General features: G+C 41.0%; 1 protein-coding gene and 1 long non-coding RNA gene across 2 annotated transcripts in view; one reads left to right on the plus strand and one right to left on the minus strand.

Annotated features, from left to right (window-relative positions):
* The window catches only part of LOC117943335 (plexin-A2-like), a 79,743-nt gene extending 73,470 nt beyond the window's left edge, over window positions 1-6,273 (minus strand). The window contains exon 1 of the mRNA XM_034869415.1: window positions 5,908-6,273. The gene's annotated coding sequence lies outside the window, so the exon portion shown is untranslated. The remainder of the gene's footprint in view (window positions 1-5,907) is intronic.
* Window positions 2,484-15,194, plus strand: LOC117943339. Its single transcript, XR_004656342.1, has 3 exons — window positions 2,484-2,541; window positions 6,819-6,821; window positions 15,180-15,194. It is a non-coding gene; the product is annotated as an uncharacterized LOC117943339 (long non-coding RNA).
* Window positions 15,195-24,641: the final 9,447 nt, after the last annotated feature.

Genomic DNA, 24,641 nt, shown 5'->3' on the forward strand with positions numbered 1-24,641 from the left:
TACCTCACAGGGAGCATACATTACATTTGGCAAAGACTAGACCCCATAAGGGTGTATGAATGAGAAAAATAATCAAACACGGTGATGTAGAGCATCCATGTGAAGCTGTGAAGCACATATGTCCATATTCCCACACCACTGCACACACAAATCAAAGAACTTATTCCAAAGAAGCCGGTATGTTTCCTCGGCTTTCTCCATTTTTGCCCATATGGTTTCTTGGGGTGGAGGATGCCAAGGTTGGAGGTAGCTGGCACGAATAATTACGATCAAAGAAATTACAATGTGAAAGGAACAGCTGCTACCTCCACTGCTGACAAATCACTGTGAGCAAGAGGAGACGCCAATAGACAGCGAGCGAGTGAGAGAGAAACAGCAAAGAGGAGGAGAGAGGGTGCATGTTCTACTATTCGACAACTTTCTCTCTAAGTATCTGCTGCGCCAAAACCCATTTAAACATTTAATCCACAGTGCAAATAAAGCCTTTGGTGGCCATTCACCCAAAAAGCTGTACAAATACAAGCATCTGCCCAGATTATCTCAGTTTGTCTCCGTGGTCGGCCCAGACCGGCTTGTCCCTAATTCTAACCTACTCTGAAACTATATCCTGGTCTCCAAAATGCATATAACGTTCCTTAATGTTCAGAAATAGATATAGCCTGCTTAAAGGGACAGTACCCTAGTGGGCCAGAGGTCTACCAGGACTACAAACACAGGAGAATTTCTCACTGGAAGGCAAATGGGATGCATAAATCTTTTCTTTTTTTCTTTTAACAAAAGCTTATAGAACATACAAAGCTGAGAACATTTCCCATCGCTGCAACCTGTCCTTCTTGATCGGTCTTGATCCTCAAGTTAATACTGAATTATCCAACTCTATTAAGTAAGTCCAGTCCCACCTGGGTTGATGCTGCCAAGGGCTGATCACAGCTCATCTCAGATGTAGTCCAGGTGCTCTGGGCTTTTGGGACATGTTGTTGGTAACTTATCACTTACTTTCTTTCAAGACAGTCTAAGAAAACCATTCAGTATTGTGCTGTGATCTTAATATTCCCCCAAAGACAGCCTAGTCACAAGGGAGAAGCAATTTAGTAGCGTCCTCCTTCTGTAACTCAATTCAGTTGGTGTAAAACAAGGTCTTTTTATCTATAACCTTGAAATCTCACAAATTCTACATTCTTTAAAACCGTAAAATCCAGCAACTTTAAATCCGCAGATAATATTTTAGGAAGCAAAAACAGTTTAAATGGGTGAATGACCCTATTTGAACGCCACATTCTTTGAGACGTGGAAGTTGCGGGTTGTCTGTGACGGGACTGACGAATGTGGAGTCACAGATGTTATTTGTTATTGGGAATTTCAACCAACTTCTACCAACGTGAAGTGAAAAGAGTACCACAAAGTTTTAGTTTTCTTAGAAATGGAAAAGGATTTGAGTTGTAGGCGTTTGCTGAAATGGTGGAAGGAGAACGTTTTTAGTGGATTGACACAGATTTGCCATGGTTCTCCTACATTAAGACCAATTTCCATACATTTTCCATGTTATACAACACTTTTTTTTTTTCCATGACCGATTTTACTCTGTGAAATTCTTACATTTTACTTGATAGCTTATTTGAATTCTCCAAGATTATTTTCAGTTCCCCAACAATTACTTGTATGGAATTATATGTTCAAAGGTATCTTCAATTGATATAGCAATGCGATTCCATAAAGTACAGGGACTTGCAAGAGACGGTATTATGCAGAAGAGTCAGAGATTTTCTGATTTTTGCTCCCTAATATGACTCAGAAGCGGATGACACATTTCTCATAATGCATCTTGATAACATCATTTGTGAGAGCCTCCCTACCAGCAACAGGTCTTTCAAACTCTCTGACCTGAGTTTGACTTTCTGTTTAAAATCTGTACTCAACATGGACCTGAAGTAACCCCGTGATGAAATCACCGATTCATCTCAGAATTTGTGGAGCTTCTCCAAAGCCACAGAAAACATCACAAGTCTGTTTAAATAAGTAGTCCTGGGGTCTGTTTCAGAAAGCAGGTTTAGTGGAAACTCTGACTTTGTTTAGCCTGAGATGAGGGAAACTCTGGGTCTTCTGTTTCAAAAAGGGAGGTTAATCCTACCTGAGAAAGAGGGGCACCTCCGGCCCGTTTCAGAAAGAGAGGTAACTTAACCTCAGAGTCAGTTACTATGGTAACTGAGCCTGTGAACCTAACCTGGTCGGGAGCAGGTTTTCTTCTCTCAGTCTTCTCCCTTTGACACGGCACTCTTTCATTTCCTCATTCATTCAGTGTATATCAGGCGCATTTTAGCGCAGTTTGTTATCTGCATGGATAAAAAAACAGTGTTTATGGGTTTATTAACCATGTTAGGCAGACTGTAGCCTAAACCGTTTTGGTTCCAAACATGGCATTTTTCCTTGTGTCGACTGATGTTTGAGCCTATGTTATGTAGTCTACTGAACATAACCTTACCCTTATATCACTAACGTCACCCATCATGGACTTGGTCTACATCCCAGCACATTCTTTGTGTCGTATTAGTTTTTTGCAAATGGCAGTTAACAGCGTTGATGTGGAACGTATTAGTAAAGCCACGGTAGCAAAGCGCCGTCAGAAGAGTGTGACTGGCTCTGAAACGTGTAAAGTTCCCTGGACACAAACCAGTAAGACACATTAAAAATAATTATTCATTCTGCTAATGATGGTGCGGCAACCTCCGAATGGGAGTAGTAGTAGGTTCCTTTTTCGCCCGCACGATCGCACCTAAATGAAATTGTAGGTGTAGTCTACAACTATTCCTGTTTTCACCAGTAATATTATAGATCACCTGTGATTAAATATTAAATTAAAACACTATATTAGAGGTAATGCATAGACTTAAGCAGCATTTTCTCCCACACCAATTCTCACTATTTCACAGCAGCCATGTTCAAACTTGCTGTATGTGCGAATGAGTTTTTCTTAGTATCACGGCTCCATTCATGCGGCCTTTTTTCTTGTTGTGGTGCACCCGCTTAACTCAGAGTGAATCCGCTCTACTCCGAGTTGATTGAACCTGCTCGAATCAGCTGTTCTGGAGCCGAAAACTCAGTTTCCCATCTCAGGGTAAATCAACTTAGAGATCAGGGTAAGAGTCAGTTTGTTGAACCTCCTTCCTGAAACGGACCCCTGCTTATAATGAGTAAACGGATCATTGTGTGTAAAATCACTGGAGTGCCCCTTTGAATAAGAAAGAGATTACAAACTTTTTAAATATGAAAGTCAATTCCTTTCCAGGGAAATAAAAAGAACACACATGACTTCCTTCAACTTTGTCAGTTTTCTTTACAACCATATGCTGTTTGCGTACACCAGTGCCAGAGGAAATCATGCAAAAACACACACACACACACACATCAGCAACGTTATTGCACTGTTTGTAACTACAACGGTGTGACAATCTGGAGGCGGTGCGCCATATTGCAAGACTGCCATCACTGCATGGTGAGAGCTGCCAAAGCTGCCATCTGGCAGGTGAGCTGCACGCTATCCACTTGTACCTCTACCTCCCTTTCACCGCTCTCCTCCACTGGTTGGTACTGCCCCTCTCTTTCTCACTCTTTCTGTTTGTATTAGTCTTTCTCACTCCCGTAACCTCTCCTCTCTATCCCTGTTCGCCCCCTCTCTGTCCACATTCTCCACCTCTATCTTCCCGTAAATCCACCTTCCTCCAGGCCTGGTTCACACACTAAAGCAAGAGGAAGCATGAAGATTGAAAGGGGGATGAAGGAGAGAAAAGAGTAAGGACCACAACATATCGGTCATGCTTGGTGATCTGCAGTATTTTGTTCTCTCGCTGTTTCTTTCTCCCGTCACTGACTTTCATATCACTGTTTGCGTCTCCTCTCTTTTTGTTACTTTCTCTCCCGCTCTCTAATGTATACCCTCCAATGTGGAGTCGCACTACTATATCCACATCTGCACGCAGACACACATATACTACATGTGCACACATGCACACACTATCACACACGCACACAATATACACACAGTAGGGCTCTCTTTCTTCTTCCTCCTCGGGCTGTAGCATCTGAACAGTCATGTTTAATCAGTGTCTCCGTTGGCAACGGGGTAGTGGTGGAGTGGAGAGGGTGAGGGTTGGAGGCTGGGGGTTTCCAGCTACTCTATGGGTAGTAGTAGTGAGCTGCTGTGCACTCACACACCGTGTAATTGTGTTACATACACTAATTCTCCTGATGTACTATTGCAGCGACTGTGCGTCGCCTTTGCCCCTGACCCACATCACCCTCTGATGTTGAAATTACTCTAAAATCAATTTCACGGTTAGAACTGGTGGTCATTTAAATCCAAAGCATTTTTTATTTTTGCAGCTAGAGTTGTGGTTCTGTCTTCTCAAACGTACACCATAGCTCATTAAGCTATGTAGAAGCCTGAGATAACACTTAACTCCTAGCTTGTGGGTATTTTTGACAGAGACAGATGTTCTAAATTACTTCACCTACACTGGTCCTGCATTTTCTCCAGGGTCAACAAAAAAAATCACAAATAATGCAGTTTCACCTGCAATTTCTCTCAAACCTACCTTAACAAAAATGTATAACAGTCTACAAATAGAAATCAGTGAATAAGCCAACGAACAATTCATGCTTGGTATCTTTTCATCTAATATACAGTCAGTATATCAGTCTGACTCTACGTTGTGGGAAAACGGTATGAATATATCTTAAAACCTCAGAATGTAACACTAAAAGTATCTGTAAAGGGGGAAGATAGGAATTTGTGAAAAACCTATTCTAAAAAAATTGGTCAGCCTTTGAATTTAGATTGTAAGCCCTTAACTGCGTGTTCTAGATGAACACCGTTCACCACAACCCAAACCTCAAATTTCATTTGTCGGTGTCAAAAACAGCAAAAGATTGAGAGACAGAAATGGAGTTTCAAAGAAATCCTAAAATTAGCAGGCAACTGATAAAGTGTGCATGACTGGCATGAACATACTGAGTTAGAAGCCAATCTCTGTTTCTCGCTCTCTCTCGCTCTCTCTCTCTCTCTCCATGAGAGGCTTTACCCACTCTGGAGGGGCCAGGAGGATAAAAAGCTAGTCCAACTGGCCGGCCAGATAAGCAAGACCAGAAAGAACATACAGAGGTAACATGGGTTCATCTGGTGTGCATGAGGGGTGAGAGTCAAAGAACCTTGAATCTAACAACCAGCCCTCCACCACCCCTCCTCGCGCCCTCTACTTGCACCCAAACCCACACACACACACACACACACACACAGACAGGGGCTCTGACACAGATGCGCTTGGTCAACAGCATTGTTGAGGTTGGCACCGCTCCAGCCGTGTGTGCCATAGTTCTCTGGAGCTCAGACTCCATCTCCGCTCCTGCCCAGCCTTATCAGCATCCCAGTAGCTTCTGCTCTGCCCAGGCTGCCAAGGCTGCACAAGCCCTGGCTGCAGGAGGCATGGCAGCACTGGAGGACTCAATCTCCAGGCTAAATACATCACTTCACTACTCCTGATGACCACAAGTGTAAAGAGTTGTGGAAAAATCTGCACAAGCCAGCTGCTGTATCAGGCTTGTGTATCCCTGTGACAATGCAATGATTCTGCCTCCTGTCTGTGATGGGTGCTGAAGCTGACACATTTACAGTCCCTCTGCCTCCAGAGCATCACACCACATCTGTCGGTTGCCCCAGGTGGACAGCAGAGGAATAAACTGATAATTTGCCCATCCAAACATTTCATATAACACTTTGATTCAGAAGGCACCGGACGTCTTTCACTACGCCCAGGCGCGTAAAGTCTGCCCAACTTTGCTCTCCAGAACACTGCCGGGCTGCGCAGCACTACAGGCAGCTGCTCTGCTAATAACAGTAGAGGAGAGGCTACTCACCTTGGAATAAGAGGAGACTCATTCATGAGTAGCACAGATCCGGTAATTTCGCTGGTGTTTTTACCGGGGGGAAAACGTCCCGCGAGTCAGCCAGCCTGCCAGGCAGCAGGTGAATGAGTGTGAACGCCAAATTCAGCGAGATAAACTGCCGGTTAATTTATTCTACGCGCGGCACGCGACGCACAGTCAGCCGGTAAAGTCATCTGGACAGCAGTGAGCATCTCTCCGTCAGCGGCCAAGAAGGAGACGGTATCAAGTGACCCTCCTGCCTCGTTCAGGGATTGATTATTTTCTACAAAAGTCTCTCTCTCTCTCTCTCTCTCTCTCTCTCTCTCTCTCTCTCTCTCTCTCTCGGTGTGCATGCCGGTGCTACATGAAGTCACTCATCAGTTCACTTGCACCTCACGTACAGTGTGCATTTTTAGACCCAACCTCCGTCGCGTCATCCTTTGGCACAACTTGAGCGCAATGCAATACATTGAATGTTCCTAAGTCATTAGGTGGACTCTCTAAAGTGTTTGTATATTTATACATTAAGACAGGTGAAAAAATAATCTTTTTTTCTAATTTGGAGAAATAATCAATAAATGCAATACCTGTAATACATATAATAGAGATTCAACAGAAATATATCTAGAATTTCGACATATTGGGCTTATCCTGCCTGTGTTATCACCAGCGCACAGGATGAAGATAATGTCAGGGTCTAGAATAGGTCTATTTGTGAAATGACTGCCTTCAACATGTACAAATGGGCTGTATTTTTGGTTCATTGTATATTTTGAAACAAGTATTCATCCACGCATCCTCTGAGATCATTTTAAACTGGTTTAGAAGAACGTGAAAGGAAATGATGTTACAGCAGCTCCCATGCTGGTTAGGACCACTCCCCCACTCCCATAGAGACTGAGACAGTCAGGACCATTTTTCATAAATAAGTTATACATTCAACCGTTCACAGTGAGTAATGTTTAGCTTTCTTTTCATTCAAAGGTCCAGATAAATGCAGACAGCAGCAGACACTGACTAGTTTCCTTAGAAACACTGCCATCTGTAGGACTCATGGTGCTACAGCATGTCCTTCTTTCACAGAGATATGATACAGAGGCTATATATTTACAGGACAAGCCTCATTATGGAGTTGTGAATAAGAGGGTGTATTGTATGATGCATGCATATGCCTAACTCTGAAGGAATACTTCACACGCACACGCACACACACACACACACACACACACACACATCCAGGCAGCAGCATGCCTACTTGAAACTAACACAGAACTGCTTATGTTGCTAAATAGCTCAGTAGGCAGTTTTCCTGGGTCTGTCGGCCAGATGTCTGCCCCTCATTATCTGCCGTTTGGTGGGTTGGAGATGAGTTGGAGATGTCAGACGTGCTACCTGTTAGGGGCGAGCAGCACTGGGTGGCCGCTGGACTCCCCCAGAGCTGACCAGATGGCAGCTATAGTCCATACTGGCCCTACATCAGGCACTGGGGTTCATGAGGCAATGTTACACACACACACACACACACACACACATAGACACACACAAACACACACACCGTAGTGCAAAAACACACATGGCTGCAGGCATACAAACACATATGCAAACATACACCTGAGGCAGGTGAATTGTGTCAGTGCTGGAAATAGTTCTGCTGCACGCATGACCAGAGGGAAACTACAATATCAGGTGAGGGGAATAGTGAAAAATAGAAAAGTGTTTTGAATAGGCTTTTAGAAATGTGTGATGATTTGATTTGCTGGTAACAATTCATTGTTAGAATACCTCTCTAGATGAATTTAAATACTGTATACATCTCCAAATCGTAGTCTTCTTGATCAGATTCATCAGTGAAGGAGCCATCCATTGTGCTGGAACACACAATTTAAAGCTAAGCATAATGATTTGTGCTTGTCTGAATAACACACAGTAGTTGTGCTGTTTTTTGATGTTGCTCGAGGCAGCGATGAAGACTGAGTGGAACCGAGTTGTAGAAGATTGGTATGTTTACTGCACAAATTCAATTACTCAACACTGTCTAATTCAAGAACAATTTCACTTGTTAATTATTTTTCAAGTTGCAAACTTGTGTTATCACTTCTTCAAGAGCAGCACGTGTACAATGTGTTCAAGACTCTGGAGAAATCTCCCAGAGAGGAAACGCCACAGGTTAGCTGCTCTAATGAAGAGCATCTGAATAAGACCCCATGAAGATGCAGAAAACAGACCTTTCTTTGAAATAAATCATATTTAAAAGGGCTTTTGCCCATAAAATCTGTAACGTAAAGCAATGAGGATATAGCTATGTGTTTGTTCAAATTTTGAATATCTCTCAATGTTTAAGTGCCCTTTGTTGCGAAATCTTTTGTGTTACAACAATATGCCCAAATAGGACATTTCTGCATGCTTGGTTTCGAGTTTAGTCATTATTTATTCTATATTCCAAAATCCCAAATTTGCCTCAATGGGCTTTACAGAATTGGTCAACCTTTGTTCCTCAGACCTATGGATAAAAGACTTGAGGAAAAACTCCCCAAACAGGTCAAAACAGGACAGACAGACAATCAATAGAGGTCATGTCAGAGTAGAGAGAAGTAATAATCATGAACTTAGGTTATGTGGATATTACAACTACACGAGACACTCCAATTACACACTTCATTCTTGCCTTAACCTTTGTGTTGTCTTCCAATCAACCATGCTCAAAATTGACCCGATCTGTTTTGCCTGTTTTATAAAGCATAACGTTTAAATTATCAACCCCACTTCTGTGTTCCCTCTTCTCAACCAACTTAGCTAACTTATCATCGCTATTTTAACACTTGTTTTTGGAATAAATGGTCAATAAATGTGTTTTGGGCATCTTTAGGCCTTTATTTGAAAGGATAGCTGAAGACATGACAGGGGAGAGGTGGGGGGATGACATGCTGCAAAGGGCCAGAGGGCGGAGTCAAACCCTGGTCCTCTGCGTCGAGGTGTAAGCCTCTATAAATGGGTGCCCGCTCTATCAACTGAGCTGTCCGGTCGCCCAAATTATGCCTAATTCTGAAGTTAAAAACCCTGGATATTATAAATGGTTTTAGCTAATAGATGAGATCAGGGGAATCTATGTTAACACATAAGTACAGCCTGTTTTGTGTATGGAACTATCCATTTAATTTTTAATCTAGTTGAAAGAAACCCACATTTTTAAAATATAGATACTTTAAGCACCAGTGGGGCACTTTAGCCCCTGATCGGGTAAAATGCGACTGTTAGCTTGAGTGCTCCTCTGAAATGAACTCTTAACACTAAATGAAACCTCTAACTGCAACCTTGCACACACTAGAGATGTGTTCATTACGATTATTATGCTGTTGCTCCAGGCTTCTCCCGCAGACAGGACCCAAGTGGAGCAGCCATCGAGATGCAATCTACTCATCACAATTACCATAACCACACAAAGCTGTGGAAGGCTGCAAAGGGAGGTGCATTCAAATAGCACAACAATGAAATAAGACCGCAGGCGCAATCAAGCTGTCATAACACCCATAATAATAACAACTGAAAGCCATTAAAACCTTTCACTCCCGAACCGTTACACCTCACCGTGCAAAGAAGATGATTGAGAGGCCCTCATATCCCTCATTTTGCCTAAATAGTCACATATACACACCAGGCTTTACTCGCCTCACATCCATCATCTCCAGATTATAATGAGTCATTCATCAAAAGGAGTCCTGTGCTGGAAAACAATTATCCATCCCCTTGTCACTTGTTCCTATTACGGTTTTCCACATAAATGTCTCTTATCAAAAAAATCAGATCTGTTTTCCCTCCAAAAGAAAAATAAAACCAGGTGCATTTTTCATGTTAGACTGGTGGTTCATGCTTGTGTGACTGTATGAAATCACCACAGGCTGACATACAGTAGTTTATTCATCTGTACCCATAGACCTCCATTGTTCGCCAAAAACTATTTAAAGCATATCATTATCATATCATATCATTGTCATTACCATAAACATGGACGCTGTAGTTTATTTGGAGTCGATCCTACATACACCGTCCTGCCTGCAGCTGTAAATACTCACTAGAGAACCAAATGTGTATTAAACCACAGCTGGAAACAGTCCCCAACAATATCTCTGTTTACTCCTGTTTGCTTAGAACTACAATGCCCAGCTGGAAATTTTAGGAGGTTATTATGTCTTTTGAAACAATGTGTCATTAAATTTGAGACTGTCTTTTAAAGGTGTCTGTCTGCAGTAAGCATTGGGCCTGAGTGCTCTCAGACAGGACAGGAAAGTCAAAGTATTGAGAAACAGGAACACAATTGTTGATTTTGGGTTTTTTTCAACAGATTCGTTGATAATAAAAAAATATAGAGAATTTTGCCAGCCTTATCCTTTAAGTGACAAAACATTGTCTGGGTTAGATAAACATGTCAAAGCATTTGGGGAAAAGCATTATCCTGTGGTCAGTTTGGAAGCAAAACAGAATAACTTTTATACAATTTTAAAAATGTTAAATTCTGAATACAAATACTGTACATCATCTCAAATGTGCTAGACAACTTTAGATCACAGACCAAACAACAGTGTGTCTGAGAAGTAAAACAGAAAGTGGTCCGACATACACCACATCACGTGAATAATAACAGCAACACCATTGACTTCATCAAGCTCTGAAAACAATTAACACTCGGTTGAGATAATACTATCACTGCTTCTTTACTGTCAAAGCACTGTGAGGCAGCTAGCAGAGGCTGAACACTGATAAATAGAGTTGCTACTTGAACTACAGATGACGTGTCAGCCACAAAACCTGCTGTGTAATATGTTGCGAAATGGGAAAATGTCATGATATCTGCCAGACAGAGTGTTTAGCAATCAAGAACAGCAGTCGGAATCCAGTGCTCACCAACAGCCAGGGAAATACGCCGATAGCTGCTAAAGACCCCGAAGGTACATCCTCAAACTCCCACAATAAAAACTGTGAGTGTCACAAAGCTGCTAATTATTCTGTCATAGCAGGGGTGGCAAATGGTGTAAAAGGAACAAAATCTAAACTGTGAGCAATTAACTGTTTATTAATTAACGCCCTCCTTTCGAACATCTCAATTATTAGCTCTGCTTGTCTTGCATTGCCAGACCTTCATCCAAAGCGCCGCGGAGGAGGGTCTGGCGGGTCCACACAGCATCCTGGGATGGGTTAAAACCATGCTCTGGTATATTGGCATTTCTTTAAGTCAATCACAGTTGAATTGGGTGGGTCTTAGCGCCGGACAGAGCCACTGTGCCGCTGCATGATAGCCTCAGGAAGGAACTTGTTTTGGTGGAACACGTGTGCGTTTAAATGTTGTTTTAGTTGTGCAACAGAAAACTGAAGATGAAGAGGAAGTTCACCTTTCACATGACAACAACCCAAAGCACACAACCAATTCCACAAAAGCATGGCTGTCTGGATTTACCCTGCAGAGATCTAAGGAGCAGGTAACCGTAGTCCTCAGAAATCCACCGGAGGCTAGAATGTCAACACAAAGAAAACAGAAGGTAAAGGACATCCGGTCAAAATGAGGGACATCCGGCGAAAATCCCGGAAAGAAATGTCGATAAAGACTATATCTCTGCATACCTCATATTATGTCCAGTGGGAAATGTGTCAACAAGAATACAAGCACTGATGCTCCCACTCTATCTTGTCAGTTTTCCTTGTTCAACAACTCCAACTTGATAGAACAATTACAGACAGTTAGCAGAGGCTGAAAAATTATACATATAGTGGATAACTAAATTGCAGATGATGTTTCAGCCACTAAACCTGCTGTGTTATGTGATGCAACATGCAGACTGTCATGAAATCTGCTCTGATAGCTGCTAAAGACCCCAAAGTTATATTCTCAAACTCCCACGCTGCTATTTAACACTTCCTTGAAAGAGTGTTTAATGAAAACAATCTACTGTGAGCTTCACAAAGCTGCTAATTATACTGTCATAGCAGGGGTGGCAAACAAGAATACAAGCTCTGATGTTTCCACTCAATCTCATCAGTTTCCTTGTTCAACAACACTGACTTTGTACATTTAGATGAACATTTAATTATTGTATTCACAAACAATCCTCTAAATCCACACTCCAGCAATAAACTCAAGCACCAAATAATTTACACACACAAAAAGGATTTTACACATTCGTACATCAGAGTATCGGGAATATTGGCTTTTGTTTGGGGTTTCTTAAATGTGTCTGTGTCCTTGTCTCTCTGGTCTTAATGTATTAAACTTGTAGAAAACCGCTGGGCAATCAAACAACTGATGCTTCATCATCTTTTTGACTTGGGTTTCCTTCATGAAGTTTGAATTTCTGTAGGTGTTTTGTCCAAACATGGTGGCTGTTATTCCAGAATTGATTCCAAAAACAATGAATTTACTGTTTATATTTTTATTGCCATTGAATTTATGTCAACCTAAGGAATTTTGTGGAAGAAAACAAAGTATACAAAGTACAAAGTACACTGAACAGATTGTAACTCCACATTAGTCTGTCCCATTATCCAATGATAACATACAAAGAGAACACCTACAGTATCATAATGATATCAACACATTGTATAATGATCTATGTCACACAACGCAGGCCATCAACAGGTAGAGTTGAGCATACTGTTTAGAAAAAGGTTTATAGAATTACTATTGGATATATAGACCTAAACAACAAGGATTTTAAAGCAACAGATGTTAAAGCTTTCTCACTGTGAATAAGAACTGAGTCACTGTGTCCCTGAAAGTAGTTAAATGAAAAAGAAACATTTCTATTTTGAGCCATTGCCAGTGCGGGTGTGTCTGAACAGAGCTTATGTATTACAGTATATACTCACAACCAGTGCTCTGTTCACATTCAGCTCACTTAGTTCCCAAATAAGATTAAACTGTACTTTATAAACCAATGAGAGTGACCTCATTCACACATTCTTGACAGATTAGAAATAGGGCAGAAGATTTATGAACGTTTAGAAACAATTCCCTTCTTCCGCTGATTGAATTCAGAGTAAATTGACCCTTTCCTCGGTTACAACAGTGTGTAGATGAAGTTCTCGGATCTGTTGATGTGAGCAAAGTGTTTATCATCAATGTATTACCCTCCTTGACTCTGAAGGTATTTTGCAGGATGTTGCATCCCCGTAGCATTATGAGGGGATAGGCAGACAGTGAGCGCCAATTGTGTGTGAACGTGATATGAAAACACACAGTTCGCCCATCAGTCATGCATTTTCATCAGCTGACATTTGCTGGCATTTTGTGGCTCCCTATTTATTTGAGCGCTTATAATGAGACAAATCAATACTGCACTGTAAATATTGAGAAAATTAAGCAGAAGTGGAAGACCAGAATAAAGGTGTATTGCTGTGGAATTCTGATCCCTTATACACATGAATCTGTTTTGCCCTGCTTCTATTTATCTTCCTCTTAAGGTCTCTCATTAGCTTCAAATGTAGATATTAAAAAGGAGAAAAAAAACATGGCTGTGTGAAAATAAAGAAATATTTGACAAATCTTATTCACGTTTTTAGTTACTCTACATACAGTTTTGCCAGATGGCTCCTCAGCCCAATGTGTCAGGGTATCTTACTTTCTGACACGTCTTAACTCTTCCTGTCTTTCATTTTTGGGTTATGAGTTAATCTCACTCCTCTTTTATGGCTTCATCACTCGACTGTGAATCCCCTGCATGCTTGGCTCTAACATAAACTTACCCTGCTGGGATCTCTACCTGTTTGTGGAGGTCATTCCCTCTGCGAACAGGTGGAAAGAACTTGATCTGCCTGCTCAGCATTTCCCCCACATCCTGTCGAGCAGGATGCACTTTTTAAGCCAAATTGCTCTGGTAACCTGCCCACTGCACATATTTGAGCACTCTGTATGAATAACTCTGTTATTTGGTTGGGATTTTGTGAAGCAAATTAAGTAGATTCTTATGCATTTAAAGTGAATTTAAGATATCTCATATTTTGTGATCAAGTAGGCAAATCAAAGGCTATTGGGAATGTGTTGCAAGCCAGCACACAGGGCAGTGTGCATTATATTTTAGAGTACTTCCATATTTAGAACAACACCAGACCCTTTTTTTATTGAAGAGGGCTCAGAGAATCTTGAATATGTTTGACCTTCTTTACTGGAATTAATTTGCATCTGGCTTATTGGATGAAAGCAAGTTGGAGCGCCAAATAAATTGGCATTTTCTTGTCAGAGAAAGATACTGCATGAGTAAATATTCAGCAGGAATAGACTGAATCCTTCCCGGTGGCTGCAAAATAATTTGGTAAAATATAAAATTGGGTTCTTGTATGTAAGAGGGGTCAGTTGGTGTTGTCAAAAAGAGGCAACACCAACTGAGGCAGAGGACTGCACTGTCGTGGAGTTAAAAGAGAAAACGAAGAAGTGAAGAAAATGTCTATCACTGCCATTTAACGACCAGCTCAGCAGGATTTCAGAATTGCCCCTCTGCAGATGTTCTGGGGGTCGCCTACTGAAACCTCAGCACAAGTGTCAGAGGACATTTTGGTTTCATTGGCGCTATAAGAAATGTACCACAAACATTGAGTGGTGATAATTCATAAATTTGGCTTCTGAAAATCGCTGCTGATGAGCATGCTGCTCTGGCATACATTAGACACTGGCTCACTACAATGTGTGGCACTGATTAGATCTCTGCAGGGTTTCTCTCACTTTCAGCCCTATTATTGGATTCTTTCACAATACACAGGAAGGATGAAGCCTGTGCTCAGAATAGAATGTAATGTGTGCTGCCTCTACCTTGGCACAGGAAATTATTGCACAGTGGTTGAGCAAATAAAAGGAAGCAAGGCTGAGGAACAGACTGTGCTTCAGCTTCCATTCTTAGTTTCTGGTAAAGGATTTGAAAAACCATGTTAATTTCATACTTAGAATTTGAAACTAAAATGAAGCAGAGCAAAGGTTTCAGGTCTGAGCTTCAAATGACCTTTTTTACAGATTTACATATTGTGTTCATGGTCAAGCTGCTTTGAGTTTGAAATCGCCATCTGTTTCTATCAGTACATAACCTTTTTTATATATGTGTCTGTTTACATGTAGTTGTGATGTTGGTGGGCTTTTCATTGGAAACAAATTGTAACTCTAGACTACCGGTATTTACTGTATACTGTAAAAGAGTCATTTTCCTTGCAGAACATGGGAGTTGCTGGTTTGCTGCTGCCAAGATCACTTAGCTTGTTTGTTATTCCTAACGCCTTTTAAAACACTTCAGTACATTTTTAATGAAGGAATTTTTGCTTATTTTCACAGCATAGAATGGCTTCTTTTAGTTAAGAAAAGAATCAAAACACTTTCTAAACCACTGAAATTAACTATAAGCCCAGTAGACATCCATATATGTAGTCCCAAATCAATATCTTTACGTACAAGCTTGAGAACTAATGAACATTAGTTGAGGAAGGCATCAAGTTAGACAAAAATACATATTTTTTTATTAAAAATGCATCACACAATATGAGCAAATGAACACAGAGAACCTGTCCTACAGTCATGGATTTAATCGTTTCTATTGCAGGTGTGGCAGGATTTAGAATAAAATAAAATAACATGAAAGATATCCCAAATTAAAAAGGATGTCATAGTTAGAGTACATTAAAGAACATAATTTCAGGTGTTTGATCATCTTCCTACTGCTATGCGTTTGAAAATGCAGCTCACTAGTGTTTATCTGGCACCCAATGCACTGTGATCAGGCTTCTATTCTCCAGAAGCACCCCAGAATAATTATGTTATGCAATCTAATGCAACGTATGTCAAACCTTTAGATGGGGAAAGCAAACACAGTCAAGCCTTTTGCATGTCAATTTCAGCACCACGGACAGCTGCACTCAGTCATCTTCCTCTGCGCTTTGTTTTGAAATTGCAGGTCTAAAGCAATCACAAAAGTTTTGATAAGTGTATATCTGCTGCCAAAAATTTCTGATGTGACACATTTACCCACAGATTGCCCTCAGAAACAGAGAACATACACCTGAGGCCAAATCCATATCTCCTCTTGGAGTAAATGATTACTGCTCTGACAGGCCCGCTCAGGCTTCACATCACACTATCATCCCAGCAGTTCCTTATCTGGTTTGACGTTTGAATTAGGTGGTGCAATGTGCACATATTCAGACGTGAGGCTAGCTTGTGTTTGCTGTCGCACAGAGTCACTACGGGATGACCTGCACACCATGCTTCGCTGAAAGCTCTAATAAGCGTAGCCTGACACCTGCCCCAAGGAAGATCTGCAGTATCAACCATCAGATGAGCAGGTCAGCTGGGATTTGTATGCTGGGTCTCGTCTGATGAATGAATCATTTCCTCTCATCTGTCCCTCAGAACATATCATGTCTAAAGGCGGGATTGTGGAGGACGTCAAATACAGCTAGATGTGAAGAGAGGACAAAGCACAAACACAGTGCAATCATGAGCATATGGACACCCCTCCCTAGGGAGAAACTTGTTGAGGGAAAGAAAATTGATTATAAAGTGATTTATGTTGGATGTCTTCAGATAGAAATCATTGTAATTGGTGCACAACTACAGGCATTATTTGGTAATACGTTACCCTTATGTGTTATCTCACATAAGAGTGACATGACTAAGTCATGAACACATGAACCCTAACCCTAACCATAACTTGTCATGACAAAAGCAAATGACAGTTACTAAAAGAAGCGTTCATGACTTGTTCATAATGTTTACGACACGTTCATGACAGTGTCATGTCGCTCTTATGTAGATACCTACGTAACGTGTAACCCATTATTTTAAGATAAAACAGTGTTTGACTTAAAACATCATTCCCACTTTGTCTCTCCCTATGTGCTTCTATCTTTATCTCCCTTTTTGCTTAATTTATTTTAATTGGGACTTAATTGAGACACGTTAGCAGCAGTGCAAGCTGGTTTTGTTGTGTCTCTGCTGTGTGGGACGAGTTGTTAGACAAGCCCCCTCCACTCCGACCTGGTTCCCCATTGCTTTAACAGTCATTGTTCAGAATTTGTTGTTTTGGGTGTAGAACACAGAAAAATATAATAATTCACCATTGGAAAGATGAATATATCTTTAAATTGGGTCACTTATGTATTAGAAATATGAAGAAAATTTCTGGGTGGATGAAAGACACCCAATCCCAGAATGCACTTGCTTTGCTGATCAAAGAGTCCATTCCCAAGCCACTCCTACCGTTTACTGACAGACAGTGTGGCATTGAGCAGGTTGAAAACATGCGGAACTAGTTGGCTTGTAGTCCACAGCCACTGGGCAATAATGATGCAAAAAAACAATTTTTGCGTCAGATTTTTGGACAGAGCCAGGAGAGCTTTTACCTCTGATTTTAGCCTGTAAGGTAAGTGGGTGGCTGCAGTAACTTCACATTTAAAAAAAAAATACAGACACTGAGATCCTCTTATCTCAGCAAGAAAGCATATAACCTTGTCCGGGTTCTCTGCAGTAATTCAGACTTGTTTCAGGTGAGGGTGTGCCCCTGCCAGGTCTTCGCTTTGTCACCAATCCTGTTTATAATATTCCTGGACAGGATGTTGAGGTGTAATCGGGGTTGAGCGGGATTGCGGTTTGGTGGGCTAGAGATCTCATTGCTGCTCTTTGCAGATGATGTGGTCTTGATGGCTTCATGGGCCTGCGTATTATAGTCCCCTGCTGGAGCTGCTGCCCCCGCGACCCAACCCCGGTTAAGCGGACAAAGATCAATGGATGGATCGACCAGACTTATCCTTTAACGAAAATTTGATGTGCCTGGTTTGAAATAACCTGTGCAGTCAGGGATCAAAATTTAAACATACATGCTCCCATCCCAGAATTAGCATAGGATCACATGTCTTAATCACAGGATTTCAAGCTTTGACAGCCTGTATCTTGGGTGAGTCCACATTCATATTCCCCCACCTAAACAATGATCAACTTTTGACGCTGCCTTTCTCCCACAAAAGCTTCCACGAGTCTACTAATCCTGGGTTTTCTCTGCTAAGATGTGGCAACTTATTATCAAAGCTTAAGCTACCTCGCAGACACAGATGGAGCGCGTAGAATTTAATTTTCAGTTCAAGTTGTTTGAGGGAGCTAATGAGAACTGAGGGATTATCAGAGTTATTGGCCGTGATCAGGTCAATTGGAAGGTAGTCAGGCATCAGGAGGCTGAGTTGGGTTATGATGTCTGCCAGCAGAAGGATGAGGGGGGGGGGGAACAGCAGCAGAAGCCCCAGACTGTCTCAGTTACAAGCAGGCATGCTCTGGGTCATGCACAGCGTTAAATCCCAGAAAGGTCACACAAAATGACACCTACCAGCATTAAGCCTGGCCTTGCTCCCTTCGCTCTCTCTTCAAAGCTATAATCTGTCTGATTCGTCTTCCTAGAACTGCTCGTGTCATCTCTCACACTGCTTTCAGCCCCACTAATGCCACCTATGAGAACGAGAGGGCAAAAAGGGCAATCTCTGTAACATTCCTCAGATGTGATGTTTCTCCAACTGCATTGTATCCAACTTGAAGGCACAATGTCTCAGTGTGTGTAACACCAGGGAAATCAATGAAAATGGATTATATGTACTGTATAAATATCTATTAAATGTTTTTTTCATCACATGAGAAGTAAGAGTACATGAAGGATTTATTATGGTGTTAGCATCACAATGCTAAAGCAATTTGGTCAGCTCCAGCCGTAAATTGGGTTGTCACATAAGATAGCATTGCCGAGATGAACGGAAAATGCCAGGGAGCACATTAAATTATGAATGATGGGAATTCTATTAACATTTAAATAAGACAGTCATGGTCCAGTGGGATTACAAGTTTTCAGTGTTTACGGTGTGGAATGATGTATCGCAAGGAAATCAGGAATGAATTTTAGCGTGTTATTACACACCCGTGGTTGTTCTTTACACAACAGCAGTTTACTTCTTAATAGCGTCCTGATGAAACTGATGTGAAAGCTAATCATCATGATATGCTCACTAACAACTGGCCTATCACTCGTGTGGTATATAAATAAGAGGGAATGGGAGAGCAGCAGCAGATGGACTCCATAAGTTTACATTTTGGTTTGCTCCATATTTCTGCTTCTTGGATGAGAAATGTTGTCATCGTGAGAATATTCTCTGAAATCACAGCTCCTGATTCCCCCTGCTGCAGCTCCAGCAATCACAGAAAAACATGTCCAGGGGCGACGGGGAAGGAAAATGAAAGCAGGCAATGACCTTTGCAGACTCCTAGCATGATAAATGTCAAAGGTTTTCTGTTTTTAATTTGTCAGAGTTTCCTGGGAAGTCTGACCTATGTCTACTTTCAACCACAGCGTTCCCATCACGGCAGTCGCTGAAGCGGCACCTCAAAACCTATTACTACCTGCTTTTGCTGAGGCTGGTGCTGTCAAAGCTGCAAATTAGCCCATTTGCAACCTTTCATAATGCACTGTAGCAAGGAACAGCATGTTTTTTATAGGGAGGGCTGTTGAACATTGTAATGTATTGCAACTGTGACAGATTGCAGACAAACCGGAGAATACATTCAAATTTAGCAGGTGTCACTTTTGTGCTGTTCTGCAATCCATTATGCTTTCTTAGCAGATTCTGACCTTTCTGTGGAATAGTGTATGTATAAATACAGTCCATTTAATGTCAGATGTTGATGCAGCAAAACACGAAATCAGGACTCAGTTGGGTTTTTGGGGGAAGTAAACACATCTTTAAATTCCTTCACACTATTTCATCAAAATAAACATGAAAGGACAACTCCTCTGAAACTACCTCAAACCTGTGCAAAATGTAAAATAAGAATACACCATTGTCTGTGTCCACTAAAAATGTGTTTCTGATGATCTTTACTTTGATCTCACTGACGAAAATAACTGAAATATTTTTTATTGAAAGTTATTTGGCTGTGGAACATTATTTTAAGATTTAAAAAGGCCCACTTGGAGGCTGCACAACAACATGTAACCCCAGCACTGACATACTATTACCATGTTATTACTTATAGCTTATTTACACTTCTAGGACACCCAGAGCAGCATTTTTATTAATTTGGAGTTGGGTTTCTGTCTACCTGACGAATGTGAGTTCAATATTCACTCTTCCTCTAGCTCTGTTGTTAGTCTCTAGCTTGTGACCCACAATGGTCACCAGCTAGTTGTTAGCTTTGTCTGTCAGCCATTGGTGCTGGGCAGGCAGCATAGATGAACTTGCATGCTACAGTCTCCCTTGATATTTTTAACAGGTGTGTCATGAAATGCAAATTTCCTGCATGGTTTAAGTCAGCTGCATGATCCTCGTTCCCAAGAAATCCAACATCAGTTGCCTGTATTATTACAGCCCTTTTGCATTAAATCTGCAATAATAAAAATCACTGAGCGCCAAGTGAATCCAGTGTAGTCGGCTTAGCCCTTTAGCAGTTTGCATACAGGGCCAACAGGTCTGTCTATGTCTCCATTCCATCCTGGGGCTCCTGACACTTATGCACGGGTTCTCTTTCTGGACCAAAGCTCTGTTTTTGATGTGATCTTACTGTAACTACAAAACATTTTGATAAGTTCTAGGAACTAGGAGTCAATCACTCTCTGTGTCATAGATTTTTGATTTTCTAAATAAACAACAGGGTTTCTAAAACCTGGTACATAAGAACTGGTGCCCCTGGTGCTAGTCTAACACACGTTGACTGTCAACAGTAATGCAGGACTAACTGTGTGTGTGTGTGTGTGTGTGTGTGTGTGTGTGTGTGTGTGTGTGTGTGTGGTGGAAGACATACAGTAGTTTTCCTTTGCCAGCTCATAAAGTTATACATATTTACACTTAGCTATAGAAATTTAGCAGCGGTGGCCCACCCTTGTTGTATTATTGCCGCCTCTGCTTCAGAATTTCATGCAATGTCGTGAAGTAAATGTTTTTGATGCTACATGGTAGTAAAAAGGAGCGGTAACGTTAATCACCTCTTTCATGTGATCTAAGGTGTCTATGTCCTGGATTTTTCCTTAGCGGTGGTTGGCTACTAATTTGTTGTAACGTTATTGATAATATTTTGGCACAATGTTTAATAGCCTCTATGAATTGGTCAAGTCATATTTTCTTTGTAAATAATATAGTGAGTGATACAGTTCAAGGTCCTTCAGTCTAAGCATGTGAAGCTAATGTTCTAATATTATATTAAATACGTATATATTAAATAATAATATTCTAACCCAGTGGTTCCCAAACCTTTCTGAAGATGAAACCCCCTATTTTGAGAACTACTGTTCCAACCTAAATTTAGCCAAGAAAAACCAAAGGCTGAGTTTTACTTGTTAAGTTAACTAAGAACCGACAGTTGAGTCAGATGCTTGATTACTGATTTGTGAAGTAGAAGCAGGAGCAGGGTTCATTCTACTCAAAGCGTTCATTGTTCCTGACTTGGAGTGCTTGATCAATGAATGGCTAGTAATTATTAAAAGACTCCATCTTCCTTATTTATGGAATTTTCTTTTTCTGCCTCTGCTTACTCTTTTCAGATGAAAGTGAATGGTGGTCTTGCTTTCAGCTCTAAAGAAGAGAGAGGTCTGCTTCATCTGCCTGACAGAGATTCATACTGTTGGTAAAACCAGCTACAAGCTTTTTTTTTGTTGCTTTTTTTTATGTTTCAGAGCATCTCCTATAAAACACAGCAATAAAAAACCGCCACCCTATACACATTCCATTTCTAATGATTTCTCATAAACCATTAATTATGAACCTGGGCTGTAACCCAAGCCTGAAGACGTGAATACAAAGTGTTTGACTTTGTGTTTTTCAGTGTCAGAGGGATGTATCATCAGAGGTCAGCGATAGATAGAGGGAAAAAAAAGCAGCAGAGCTCTTCAGCATGCAGTGAGGCTGCAGTACGTTGACCTTCATTCCACGACCCGACCTCTCTCCCCTCCTGAGGCCCGATGGGCTACAGGTTTTGGACGTTTGCCAGGGTCAGGTATAGGGCCTCGGTCCTGTGGGGAGCTGATGAGGGGATGTGTCCAATACCTTCCACTGTTAATGAGGGCCTCTTGAAGGGCCATGGGGGGGTAGAGGGGGAGGCCTGAGGTGAAAAGGTGTCACACCATCCACCTAAATCGACCTGATGTGTGTGTTTTTGTGTGTGCGTGCATGCCTGCGTGCTGGCTTTTAATATTCCAATAAATGACGCATTAATGTATTGACTTTATTGTTGCAGCCGGTGAAGGTGGGGTTAATTTGAATTGTGTCATGTACTGATGGGTAGTTTGATCTGTTTGTAAAATAATACATTGTCATTTATTAGCTTATTTAAATTTTGTATAAATCATCCAAATCTGTTAATTATGTGTAATTATCTCTGTCAGCAAACCTATAAGCAATTATGTATAGGTTCAGTGATTCAAATGAAATTATATGGATAGGTATTTCTCTCTTTTCTTGAATGTAAGGCAACTTTGAATAATGTTTCAAGAATACAAATTTCAACGTTAGTTATTTTTGAGAATTAGAGGCACATTCACTGCATGTTGCTGTCATACTGTTAAACACACAATTTCTGACCAGCACCTGCCTGTCCATCATCTCTCTACCAGGACATGCGTTCAGAAATTATCATGACAATGGTTTCTAAGGATACAAAAAGACAGGTAAATCAACTAACCTGACAGTTCTTTAAAGACTGATCCGGGAACGCTGATGTGCCACTGATCGTCTGTCTTAATGTGGCGCTTTTCCACACAAATCAGTCAATACGTTATTCAGTGCCTTGAGACTTTAACAAAACCTGTGACACTGAAGAGAACTGGTGGCCTCGGCTGACTACTCACCTAAAAATATCTTTCTTATCATGAACGAAACCATACGTTTACACTTCAGCCGTCCTCTGATTTGTGTTGACTTACTTATCAAACTAAAATGGAAGGAGTTTTTCTCTGTCCTATGGTTTTCTTCAACAAATGTCCATCCATTTGACTTCACATTTTGCAGGTGTGTAGCACATTGAGAGGCGAAGCCTATTAACTGTTGCACATCCTGCTGTGGCATGCTGGGTGGAGATCGCTCTCCATCACTTGCTAAAGTACAGATGAACAGAACAGATGAAGAAAGAGAGATGTTACGTTGTAGCAAACTCAAACATTGTTTGTTCTCGAGAAAGCTTCAATCCGCAACACTGGATGCCAAGCAATCCAAAAAGACACGTTTTCAGTGGACACTGCACTTGTTTTTTTAAATGGCTTTGGCTTTATAGACGTTTTAGGGGTGCAGGAAGTCTTTGACTCAATATCAAACATCTCTACATTAGAATACAAGCCCCAATATGTGCAATAGTTTAACCAAAAGGGGCAAGTATGATGTGATGATAACAACTCATATAATTACGTAAACATATGAATCATTGGTGACCACGTTCATCAGATGATTATCTTTGTGGTGAAAGTGCTCGCACAGCTCTTATGTTCTCCAGTCTTGATAAATTAAAGGTCGCTTTGATCATGTTTTTTGCCTTGAAAACGTTATCACTCAATCGTTAGTGAAGTGTGTCAGTGACCAGGCTTAAAATGCTTGATTGGAATCCAGTTGGAACAGAATTAGTCTAAAACGGCACAGAGTTTTGACAGTGCCACAACTTAAATTTTCACAAAAGCTTAAACAGATTTGAAAATATACTATATATTATAATATATATATATATTTAATATTATAAAACTCTGTTTTTTATTAAAGTTTTTGTATTACATGTTTTGCAATAAATAACAGTGGAACACAGTTCACTGCATTGACCGTCGGCTAATGTGTACATATCATATTGTGAAATACTTTTTATTATAATGTTGATTTCAGTCTAATTTCCGAGATGTATTTATTTTTAGGAATCTACCCTATATCACAACTGCAGTGGTATTTATTAGTTTGCCCCTAAAGTGCAGTACCATGAAGAATCAACAGGTGGCACTCTCTCCTGCCCCATTTCAATCCTTAAAGGTACACTGCCTGATTTTGTTACAGAGCGATTTGAACTACCAAAGTATCCTCGCAGCTCACAAATAATGTGTTCAAAAGTCAAGTCCAAAGCAAGCTGGTTGGACATTTTGCGCTTTAGCAGCACAATGGGGCGGCTACAACAAAACCAGTCAGTGTGTCTTTAATTTGGGAGGTGGTCCAACTTAGCAGAATCGTGAGTTCCTAGTCTAGTGCGATTCTGTGATAAACTTCACTGATACACTCGACTGATAGAAACTCTGACATGGCTCTGTGTGTTTTATAATTACTCTGACAGCAGCTGCACCATGCACAGATGATTCATCAGATCTATTATTCAGCCTTAAGTGGGTGGAGTGACACCACTTATTTTGAAAAAGCACAAGGAGACTCCATTTTTCAAATATGTTGGAGTAACACTCCCTATCATGACCTTCTACCAACTCCCCACTCCAGGCAAATTTGTCATTCTATATAAATCCCAATAATAGTGTAGGACTATGTGATACATTTAAGCGCTCCGTACAGCATATGGAAACTGAATGTGTACTCTACTTAAACTGTTACACTCTGTTACTGACAGCAACTTTGGCTCCAGAGAGGCACAATGTTCTTGTCACTTACTCCGTACATTTTACTGCAATTCCTTTCCCCCGTGTGAAGGGTGGCACTAGCAAGATGAAATATGTGTGGCTGTTATGTCAGCACATGCCCGCGCTGTAAAACTTTACAAGGTCTGT

Source organism: Etheostoma cragini, chromosome 4, assembly GCF_013103735.1.
Source record: "Etheostoma cragini isolate CJK2018 chromosome 4, CSU_Ecrag_1.0, whole genome shotgun sequence".
Taxonomy (NCBI): domain Eukaryota; kingdom Metazoa; phylum Chordata; class Actinopteri; order Perciformes; family Percidae; genus Etheostoma; species Etheostoma cragini.